This window comes from Amblyomma americanum, chromosome 9, assembly GCF_052857255.1.
Source record: "Amblyomma americanum isolate KBUSLIRL-KWMA chromosome 9, ASM5285725v1, whole genome shotgun sequence".
NCBI lineage: Eukaryota > Metazoa > Arthropoda > Arachnida > Ixodida > Ixodidae > Amblyomma > Amblyomma americanum.
The window spans coordinates 40529369-40541129 of NC_135505.1; the positions used below are offsets into that span (position 1 = coordinate 40529369).

Genomic DNA, 11761 nt, shown 5'->3' on the forward strand with positions numbered 1-11761 from the left:
GCACGTATGCGCGTGATAGTGGTGCTGCACCAGCTGCAGTGTCAACTCGTCTGAGTACAACGGCATGCTAAAACCGCCAAAATTTTCTACCAACCCCACCAGTATACAAGGCCGTCGTGCCGCTACCGTGACGTCATGAGATAGAGGCAAACGGTTCCGCAAGTGCTCGGCAGGGGATCCAGAATCGTTAGATTTTCTTCGCGTGCGTCTTCGAGATCTCTAATCGTACGCGCCCCTTTGCTCGAAAATGAAGCCTTTTAAAAGCGCGTAATAATTTTTCTGAATTTGAATCCAGTTCAGTGTTTTTGTGGCCATACACATTCAGCTGATGTCGCATTTTCGAGGCGAGCAGTCATTGCGGGAATAAAATTTTGAGCGCACTCAATACATTTTGGTAATTTTAAAGAGGTCTCTCACTAATTATCGCCTGAGAAGGGGACCGTACCCGACAGAGCCTGTCTGACCCATCTAGAGAACAGTGGAATTAGGCAAATTGTGCATAATATAATACCAATAAGTTGAAGAAAAATTTTGTTTCAAACTCTACTAAATTTCAAATATACACTGTAACGTAGAAATACCGGTATTGATGAAGGCAAGCAAGCAAAGTTTTCGAAAGCAGTGTTGTTGCTTTTTTCGGAATACTTGTGCGCTCGAAATAGAGCTCCTTGTCAACCAAAAACGATAAGTGATTTATAATATTGCAAACTGAATTCCTTGTAATCAAATTCAGTGGTTTTCGACCGCACACAGGTTTAACCTAAAAACAACCTTTGAAAACAATTGCACACATCATCGCTATGAAGCCTGACTGTCTTTAGTTTCAGCCCAATGATGTTAACAATTGCAGGCTGAAATTGGATTGGAAAACATTTATTGGCCGACAGAAAGTGGTTCACGGTGAGGTCTTGGTAGCGTTAGAATAACGTCAGCCCGAAACTTACGGCGACCTCGTTGGCTCCCTCCATTGTCCGGAGTTAGGTTTTCGGGTCGGAGCTGACCAGCACGGCCTCCCACTGTTCGGAAGTTAGGAGATGAATTAGGTCAGAGTGAGGCGTATCCTCCGGACAGTTCCACAAGATATGGTCTAGTGTGGCTCTGTCGCCGCACTAGTTACATTGGAGGAGTACTGCTCGGAGTACATGAGCGAAAGTACCGTCGGGTTGTGATGGGAATGGGTTTGCAAGCGACGCTAAGTGGTCCTAAGAGTCTTTGTGAGAGAAGAATGCGGCGGGGGGAAGGCGCCTCTTTCGAGACGAAAGTGATGTGTTATTTCATGAAACGAGTTCGGGCCACCCTTCGAGAGACTCGGGTTGGAAGAGCCCACTATCCGGCTGACCGACATAACTTCGGGCGTATTCGTGGGCTGCCTCATTCCTCGGGCTCTTCGAGCGGCCCGGAACCCAGAACAGCACGATCTCCCTTGCGGGGGTGTGGTGGCTGCTTTTGAGGATTTCGAGGGAGATGGAGGAGACTCGGTTCCTCGCAAAGTTGCGTAAAGCTGCTGTTGAATCGCTGAATATAATATCTGCCGAGGTGTTGGCTATGGCTAATGCAACTTCCAATTCCTCAGCAGTCAGGGAGAAGGTGGAGTATATCGTGGCGGCTGCTAGGTGCGAACCGGTCCTGATCACTGCGCCAATCGCGTACGCTTATTGCGGTTTTATATATTCCACCGCGTCTACGTCAGCGCCCACAGAGAAGTCCTTGTAACGAGCGTGTAAGGCACGAGCTTTCTCTTTGCGCATTCCCTCGTGGTGCATGTTCTTGGGTAGAGGCTTGCCAGTGAGCATTCTCTGCATTTCGGGTGCGAGTTATTTCCCGTCTTCGTCGGGGTGTTCGGCGTTGATCTTTATACGGAGGAGTAGGGCCCTACCTGCCTTGGATCGCGTGAGGCTTTCGTACTGGAAGGTGAGGTTTGCCTCGCACAATTCGGGTAGTGTGTTGTGTATGCCAAGAGCTAGCAAAATGTCGGTGGGCGCGCTGTGAGGACGACTGCGCACTGTATTGTAATCTTGACGGATGATGCACTCTATATTAATCTTCTCTGCTCGTTACAGGTGCTGGTCTATTAAAGTGCACAAGAATCTACTCAAGACGCATGCGTGAATCAGTCGGCAGAGGTCGTTCTCCTTCATGCCCCGTTTTCTATTGACTATTCGTCGTATGAGCCGGGGGATTTGATTCACTGTGTCGGATTCGTTATTCTTGAGGTCGCTCTCAATGAGCATCCCGAGAAATCTTATGGTGGGTACTTTCTAGATAGGCTGTCCTCCTGCAGTTATGTGTAGTGGAGGAGGGGGTGCCTGTTCTAGGAAGCTGCCTCTCAGTCTGTCTCTGAGCACCAGGAATTGCAATTTGGGATGCGAGCATTCGAGCTCCACGCCCGAAGCACACGACTCAATTATGTTCATTGCCACTTGCTGCGTCTCCTCTACTTGGCCGACATTCCCCGTGGACATCTACAGGGTGATGTCGCGCGCGTATAAGCTGTGGTGTAGATCCTCGATTGCGGCCAATTTCGGGGCTAACGTGGTTAGGAAGAGGTTGAATACGAAGGGCGAGAGCACCGATCCATGCGGCCTGCCCCTGCTTCCCAGGGGGATGGACCTCTGATTGATAGAGCTGCCGCTTTCTCCGAGTGGAAAGAGGGAACGTAATGTAACGTTCTCTACCCTTGGTCAATTAGCGCGAGGTTTGTGAGAATGCTTGCGTTCGAGACGTTGTCGAAGGCATTTTTAGGTCTAAACCGAAGATGGCCCTCGTGCCTTTCATGTAGGCGAGGACTAGGACGACCCACGAGAGTTGGAGCATGACTTCTACCGTTGATATGTTCGCTCTGAGTCCGACCATCGTGTGTGGGGTGAGGTCGCGGTCTTCTGCGTTGCTTTGTAGCCTCTTGAGAATAAGCTGCTTCATGAGCTTTCCAACACACGACGTTAAGGATATGGGGCAGAGGATTTCTATGGAGAGCTTTTTGCCTGCTTACGGGAGGAATGTGACCCTAGCATTTCTGCGTACCTGCGGGATCTCGCCTTCCCTGCAGTACGAATTCGACAAGTTCGTCAAGCCTGTCAGTGCCGTCGCCGACGTCTGTGTAGGTTTCTGTTTCTTATCGGTTACTCCATCCGGCCCAGCCGCTGCAATGGTGTGGAGTCGGCCGAGTGCGAACCACACTTCAGCGTCTGTGAGGTTCGCGACTATGGTCTCGTAGGGAAGTCCCTCGTACGCGGGAAGCGGGTGTGTGTGCCACGTGTTAAGGTATCGGTTGCGCAGGTGTGCAAGCAGCTATGCGTTTGTACCCTCGTATTTTTTTGATGAGCTGCGCAAGATGATCACGTTGGGTGGAGTCTGTCTGCGTGGGATCTAGCATGTGTCGGAGCAGCAGCCATGTTTTATTGCTTCCCGGTTGTCCGCCTATACTGTCGCATACCTCTCCCCATTGTTGCTTCTCCAGTTCAAACGTGTACGTTTCGATCTATCGATTTTCCGAATCACACGTCTGCCGAATCGCAGTCTTCTCATGGTCAAGCTTTTGTAGCGAGTGTTACATTACGGTAGCATTTCGAGCCTTCAGCGCGGCGGCGGCGCTACCCTGTGGCTGCGCCGCCACGCTGTCACGTGGTTGGTCACGTGGTGCGCAGCAGCTTCCAGTGGCGCGGCGGCGTGGCTGATCACGTGGTTATTCACCTGGTTTGTTCACGTCACCAGCCACACAGTGCGGAGCCGCGCCGCTGACAAAAACGAGCTGTCACAGCTGTGCGCATGCGCCGTGTCAAGTAGGCCGAGGATGAAGAAGGAACGCCCAGCGAAATAGAGCGGGAGAGACTTACTTTGCAATTCAGATGAGCAAGTTCCATTCGGCCTTTTGTAGCTATCGCGTCACTCCAGGTTTAACGATAGCTAATCCACCGCCATTTTTTTTTATCCCTCCTCATGTCCAGTCAATTCGATTCGTTTACAATTAGATTATTGCTCTCATCCACCATCATCATCGCTTCCTGACCGCGGTAATTATATGCCTAAGCGCGGCCTCTGATCATCATCGCGAAGATAGATCATGCCCGTTAGTTGCGCGCAGTGCAGCGCCTGTCGACGGGCGTGTACTAAAGGAAGTGCCCGGCAAATCGGCTAACCTACAATGCGTGACTCGACGTACAGCAAATTCTTCGTCTCCCGCCTGAGTTTTAAAGCAGGGGGGGGGGGGGGGGGGGGTAAAAGATAAAGGGGAAGGCGATTTGATGTTTTGAAATGTTCGGATTCCTATAATACAAAATTGGTCCTGCATTCAAACGTGAACATGCGTTCACTCTAGTAATTGTCTGTGACAGTGCACACAGCACCAAAAGTGCGCTTGTGCCCCTAACAAATTCCGTTTATGAGCTTACAAGCCAATCACGATGGGATTCAACGTTGGTTCTGGTGCTTTGAATTTGTTCTATACATTCGTTTTTAACGTGGAGAATCGCGTATACGGTATTAAGGCGCTGATATGGAAAAAAACACCTTCTGCAAGTAAATCCTTTTAGGATACGTGAAATGTTTAGGGCGACTTGGTAACCGTCTGGTATGGGTCTTGCACTGTGCTTTCTTATTTGCAGCATGGTGGCGCAGCCTGATTCAAGTTACGCTGCCTAACATTTATTAAAGGGCCTCCACTTTGTAGTGGACCCTATAAAGCGCAGCGTATCACCTTTTTTACAGAGTTCAAAAATACGAATAATTTTCACTTCGGCTCGCAGAACCTCACAAATTGTTTGCGCAATTGCTGAAACTGTGTTTTCCAAAGTATTTATCGAAGCAAGGTCAGTGTCGTGTGCCATAGATGCAGGAGGCTTGCTCACAAGAAGAAATGCATTCAACAGGTAATCCTAATCACAAAACTACCTAAAATTTATGCGATCGTAAATTATGCACTGGTAAGTAATGCAGCAGTTATGAATTTTGCTTTCTATTTAACTAGAGTGCCTGCGCGCTTGCGTTTTTATGTGCAGTTTTATATTCCTTAGAAATTAAGAAACTCTCATGTGTTTGAAATCAAATTGTGTTTGGTTCTTTAACAAATATGTAAGTTAACATTTCCGCAATGTTAGGACCATCAGTTCTTAGACAACATGGAAGTTTGTAACTTCCATGCCGCACTTTCAATTTCTGAGCATTACAAGATTAACACATAATGAGTGGATCATTTGTATAAGTTAAGAAAAATTCTAAATAAACGATGGCCGCAAAACAGGGTGGCAAAATAGCGCTCGGTTTAAAATTAATTTAGCGCAATATATTTCTCTTTACAATGCTGTTTCCGTTTCGCTGCGCCCTGAATAGACACAGAAGCTTCTGTACTGCACATTTCACGCTGGGTTCAAAGATCCGTCGGGAAGAAATCTGATCACCAGCCTTGTAGAGCTCGATACAGCCTCCGTGATAAGCGGTGTGTGTTGAATGCCTTTCAGTGACGCTGCGGTGCTGCGCCGCATATGCCCGAGAAAGGGTGTCTCAACATGAAACCACTGCTTGATATAAGTGGCCACTGTGCCGACAAGTAGCATTTCTCAGACTTTGTAGCAAGAGCGTACGAAAGTACGCCGCACCAATGTTGCCTTATTAGAAAAACATGTGCAACTTTTATAGCTGATGTCGATGGAGAGCCGTATTTCAGCACATGCGCACTCTGACTGCACCCTGACGCATGTTATTTTGAATGAGAGATGCCTTTGCTGACAGTGTCAATATTCGCAGAACCAAATAAATACCTGCATTAGTAAAAGTTACGAAATAACCTCATATGAATTAAGGTCCAGGGCAAGCCTGCAATGAAACTTTCTGCCCAGTTCCGGGCGGGATGAGTTATTATATTTACAAGGCAGTACGTTTATTGAAATCCTGTTGCAGTGGTAATCGACAGAAAATATAAGACTGCAACAGAGTCGTTTAAGAGTGCTGGCAGTTATTTCCACGGTCAGTAACTCTTCTTTGTTGATTTGAATTCATAGATTACTTTTTATTTCCATTCACGAGCAAAGGTATTTCGCAAATTCTATATAAAAAAATTCATACGCGACAATTGCTCGTCTTTTGCGCTTTGTTATGACACTGAGAGCATCTCCGGCCTTCAGTCGGCTGACTTATCCTTCTTTAACTCACTATTTTCCTTCACTCTGTATTCATGAAAGAAATACCTGAAATTGAATCTATTCCCTACACTCTCTCTTCGTTCACAAGCTGCGTGCAATTAACGTCATCCAGCACTCGTGAGGTTGCGCGGATTACATTACAGGCAGGCGAGATGTTAGCGGAGCGCCTGCTGAAGCAAGAGAACGCTTTACAAATATCCTTGCGGAAGCTGTCTAAAAGAAACGCGTACAAAAACGGGTTCACGCAAGAGTTTGCGTACGCAAGAACTTCCGAAACGATTTGCAATACAATGCGCGGAGTGTCCATGCGTTTTCCGTAAAGGCCGACACTTTTAAGGACCATCACCACGCCCAAGGGGCACCACGAGACGACGAAGACCATCACGACGACCAAGACGAGTCTTGTGGCACGCCTCTTTGCACAGGTATTCACTGCGCTCACCATACCTGCCTGGGGGATTCCGAGCCACAATCGCTTCAGCATGAATGCGTATAAGGTAAAAATCAAACCCAGTGGTACCACAAAGCAAATCACGAAGACGGACACAAAGAATGCGGCTTTGTTATAACCAGCGCCGACACGGAACCTGCACAAGGAGTGGAGGTCGTCGACGATCACGACGCCGTAGGCATCAAGTACCGGAACGCAGGCCACAAATATGGTGATCCACGTCAGCAGTATGCATCGAAAGGCGTTCGCCGGCGTCCGTATAGAAATGGACCAGAGTGGGTAGACGACCGCCAGAAACCTGTCCACAGACATGAGGACCAATGTGTAGATGCTGGCGGAGGAGCACACGATGACAACGTACTTTTCGATCCGACACCAGGCGTCTCCGAAGGGCCAGTAGCCGAGCGTGTGGTAACATGCTTTGAAAGGGACGGAGAAGATGAACAGAAGGTCGGCCACGGCGAGGTTCATGATGAGAATGTCGGTGGTGGAACGCTTTTGACGGTTGCAAATCACGACGAAGACAACGACGGCGTTACCAACTAATCCCACGATGACAATGATGCCGAAAAGAACAGCGCCAACAGTTCCCACCACAGGGTTGCCGCGGTAGTCGTACTCTATCCCCAGGTTTTCTTGGTTCACCAACAGTTCAACGGATGTGCTCGAGTCCCCCCAAGTCTTGCAGTGGTCCCCGGTGCTGTTGCAACTTGCCATCTGTTCTGTACCGGTGGTCGTGTTCTGCGCCTGTGCGATTTGCATGGTCCTCAGCAACACTTTGGGTTACCTGAGCAGCGTGATCTGTAAAATGCAAAAATAGAAATGCAGTGAGATCTCACCGAAGAAACCAGCGCACGTGCGCAAGGCGCAAATCGTCGCGAGGATAGTGGAAGACAATATGTGCGAAAGGGTCCTTTGTTCTAGAGGGAGAGAGAGTTTATCGACTGGAAAGGCAGAGAGGTTGGCCTTTAAAACAAATATCTGGCCTGCTACACTGCACTGGCGAACGGGAAGAGGCGAAATAAGAGGGTCACGATGAAGGATGATGATGACGGAAGGAGGCACGTGATAAAAACACTAAAAAACAGGCACACTTTCTAAGATCACAAACGCGATGCCAGGTTCGTGACGCTTAAAAAGTGTGAGTTCGCTCGCGTAGTCTGTACAGTTTTTGAACTATATGGCTAAGCGTCAAGGATCAAATCCTCCGAGAGGGGCCTTGTGTCCATAGACTTCAAAACACATGCGAGCATGATTCTTTCACGTGCATATGCTGGACATGCCACTAAAACACGTTCTATATTCTCTAGCACGCCACATGTGTTACAGTCCGGTGAGTCCACTTGTCCTATTAAGTGCTGGTATTTGCGCGTGAAGGTGACGTTTAAACGTAATCTGTGGATTATGCATGTAACAGAGTGTAATCTACTGATTACGTTTAAGAATGCATATATGATTGCACAGAAACAAGGATTTTCCAACATTCCGAACAGGACAACAATCACCTCGAGTGGGTAAAATAAAAATCAACACTTAACAAAGTCGAACGCGAATGTAACGAAAACTTGGGTAATCACAAAATATTTCGATAAATCAATAATTCTATATTTAAAATGCTAATGGATAGCTTATAAGCAGATTGGTGGCTGAAATTAGCTTTTTGCAGAGAAACAACGCACCATTCTGTTACCTGTTTATAGAGTTGGTCCAGGAGACCCGACATTACCTCGAGAGGGCTTATGAAAGCTACCTGCAAATACTAAGCGGTCAGCAAGCAGATAGCAAGCAGATACCGTGGTGGCCATCCCACTGTTGAGAACTGAAACACGCTTCGCAAAAGCTTCTCCGGTTACGCTCCATGAGCCTCAAACTATGCATGTCGTAAACTAGCGTTAAAGCTATGATCACATGACATTTCCACTGAGTGTCATCGTTTGCCGTTAACACACAGAGACTGCGGCTTTTCCTACCAAAAAGCCTTTGTGAGGAGAAGCAAATCAACCATTTTCATTGTTCGTTGCTGCTGTCTTTTCAAATATGGAATGTGAATGTAAACATCATTGTACGCGTCTATGATTCCCGCGACCTTTTAGCGACCATGGCTGCCACATAACTGTGCAAGCAATGAGCTTGGATACGTTTACATGGGTCGCGCTGTAGCACCGAGTTCTATTAAACAACTGGTCAAAAAGACGTTCGTCTGACCATAAATCTTACATGCCAACTCCGCTAGCGATCCCCATTAGACTAACCTGCTCAGTACCATTAAGCCAGATGAGAATTGTACTGCCTGATTCATCTAATCTCCCCATTATATTTCTATTATACCAGGTTAAAGCAATCATTAAATTTAATTGCACTTATGCTGCTTAGTAACATGGCATGTCTGTTTATTTCAAGGTTTTCGCAAAACATTCACGCGCCTGATCAAATTCTGCATGCGCTCTCTGGGCATTTCCCGCATAACCAACCGAACGCTGGTTACACATGTGTCCATAATACATCAAGCCGGCAATCGTTTTCATGCAGACTGTCCATGGCTGGAATAGCCTTCCGAGTAAAATGGCGACAATTACCCGTCTTCTACTTGTCAAATCCGCCATCCACGAAGCACATTAACCTGCGAAAACTATTGTCCAACAATGTAATTCATATATAACGTATGTTTTTGCCGTTGTTATTCGCACCCCTTCTTTATTGTCTCGCATGGGGCACGCATTTAGAATAAAAATAAAAGTGAATAAAGAATTGCAAATTCGTGTGGTTTTCACTGAAGTGGCAATTAGTCCATTCTTGAGGATAAACAGGAGGAGGAGGAGGAGGGACTTTAATGAAACAGGAGAGTTCTCCCTGGTAGCCGGTCTGGCATGCTACTCCAGAGAGGATAGTTGGGTGTACATCATTAACCAAATACGATGATGCGCAGCACTATGCATAAGCAATCTACCATTAATATTACATACACTGCAGTAGAGATTGCTATGCTGTTTACTGTTGCTGATGCTCTATTGCCTATAATATAAAATTCTAAATATTTTACTGCAGGAACTGCGTTTATGCATTTTAGCAGATTACGCCTATACCTCAACACGCCAACGCTGATGCAAGAAGCGTCTTCAGCAGTGGCCTGCGCAAAGCTGTGCCATTCTCCTGACCGGACACCACTTGTCTCCTGTCGTGGTCTATGAGGAGTGCGACGGCTAGATATTGGGCCCTGCCAGACACCCGAGACATCCACCTTAACCGGCAAGATGCGGCGATGGCCTTTCTTTGTTCCTCGCCGAATATTACACCATATTCTGTGCATAATACATAGCTTACGTGTGAACGTCACTTTCACGTGCAAGTAATTGCACTTAATTGGACAAGCGGACTCCCCGGACTGTTCCACATGTGGCGTGCTAGAGGCTGTGGAGCATGTTTTAGTGGAGTGCCCCATGTATGCTCGAGAAAGACTCAAGCTAGCATCTACTATCAAGTCTTTTGACACCAAGCCCTCCTCGGAAAATTTGATCCTCACCGCTTGGCCAGATAGATCGAAAACACTGCAGGCAACGCGAGCGGCCTCACGCTTTTTAAGCGACATGGGCCTTGACTCGCATTTGCAATGTTAGAAAGTGTGCCGTGTCTTTTTTCATCCGCCTCCTCTCATCAACATCACCCCAATCTTGTCTCTATTTTTTCCCTCTACCCTTTCCGAATTGCAGAGTAGAAGGCCAGATGTTCATTTTTCCGGCCAACCTCTCTGCCTTTCCCGTCAATAAACACTCTCTAGCTCTCTCTCTCTCCAAAAACAGTCAAATGATGGACAGAAACCAAAAGGAAGCATCTCGATTGGCGCCGTTTGGTACGCCAGTGATTTGCACGGATAGCACAAAATGGAGTGGAATTGCAAAATCTCAATGATTACGGCCAGAATCCATCTATGCCTTAAACGGGGAAAAGTGAACAGGGCGTTCGAAGTGTCGAAGCTGAAGAAAACGCTCGCACTGAATGCTTGAGCGCAGCTCTGCTATTTGGGTTGGCCACCTCTGGAGACGGACTGCGGTAGGAGATATGCGGTCGGGGACACAGACGATGCCGATACGTATAATATTAACCACCGGAGAGACTCCACACTTGAGGAGGCCAAAGTAGTGACTTTCATCTCCACAAGTGCGGTATCCAAACCAGCGCTAATATTTAAACAATCGGCTTCGTATGCGAATCACCCGGTCCGGAGAATTTTGTCTCCCACTGCACAAGAGTTACTATTCTATCCGTCAGCAATGCGCCCTGCTTCGCACACCAATCAGGCATATTCGCCTCTCTGAGCCATCCCTATTCCAATCGTGCAATCTAGCCTATCCAAATGTATCCAAACAAACGGACCTCAAACCATACCAATATGTGGGTCTGCCGACAAAACAGGGAAATCACTGCACTAGATTTATTCCTTTGCAGTTTAAATTCACAACGTTTCAGCTCTACTTTGTTGAGTGCGGCATTATGTGGGAATGCGTTTTATTCGCCATTGGTGCTCAAAATGAACACAGTAGTCTATTTATGAACTTAGAATTTTATCAAATGCTGGAGAAATATTTTCCGTTTATTTCTAAACCACTGTTCACTGCTGCAACGATATAACTCCGAGCGATTTATTATGATAAGCTTCATAAAACTCTTTGGCTACCGTCTCTGTTAACCTTTTAAGCGTCGCAAAATGAAGCAGTAGTCAAAAAACGAAAATTGATGTTGCTAATTTTCATTACTCTTTAAAGTTAACTATGGTAAAATGCAGCCGCGTTCACAAAGATTTATTATTGGTTTTTATTGCATCTTCCATTTTTGGAACATTGGCGTTCCTGATATGAAAAACATAAATGTCGTCTACAACAACTTTTATTGACTGTTAAATGGTGATTGCTTACTCATGTTAACAGAGGAATAATTATTAGCGTCATACAAGGCTTTCAAAAGTATAAATTTTAATAACAAAGCTTGCGAAAATTTCTTTTTTTCATCCTACATGCCGTAGGTTGGTAACCCTTCAGAAGCCATGGTGCGTGTTTCCAAGCATTTCTTGCGCAGCCGCTTTTTGCAGTGCTGTCATTGGTTCTTTGTGTTTTTCTTGCGCTCTTCACACTTCCCTTGAGTTGCGGAGATGTAGTGGCCATCAGTTTTCCTATCCTCCCGT

At 46.7% G+C, this 11761-nt stretch overlaps 1 pseudogene; it reads right to left on the reverse strand.

Moving 5' to 3' along the window:
- The window catches only part of LOC144103304 (allatostatin-A receptor pseudogene), a 28212-nt pseudogene extending 20832 nt beyond the window's left edge, over positions 1 to 7380 (reverse strand).
- Positions 7381 to 11761: the final 4381 nt, after the last annotated feature.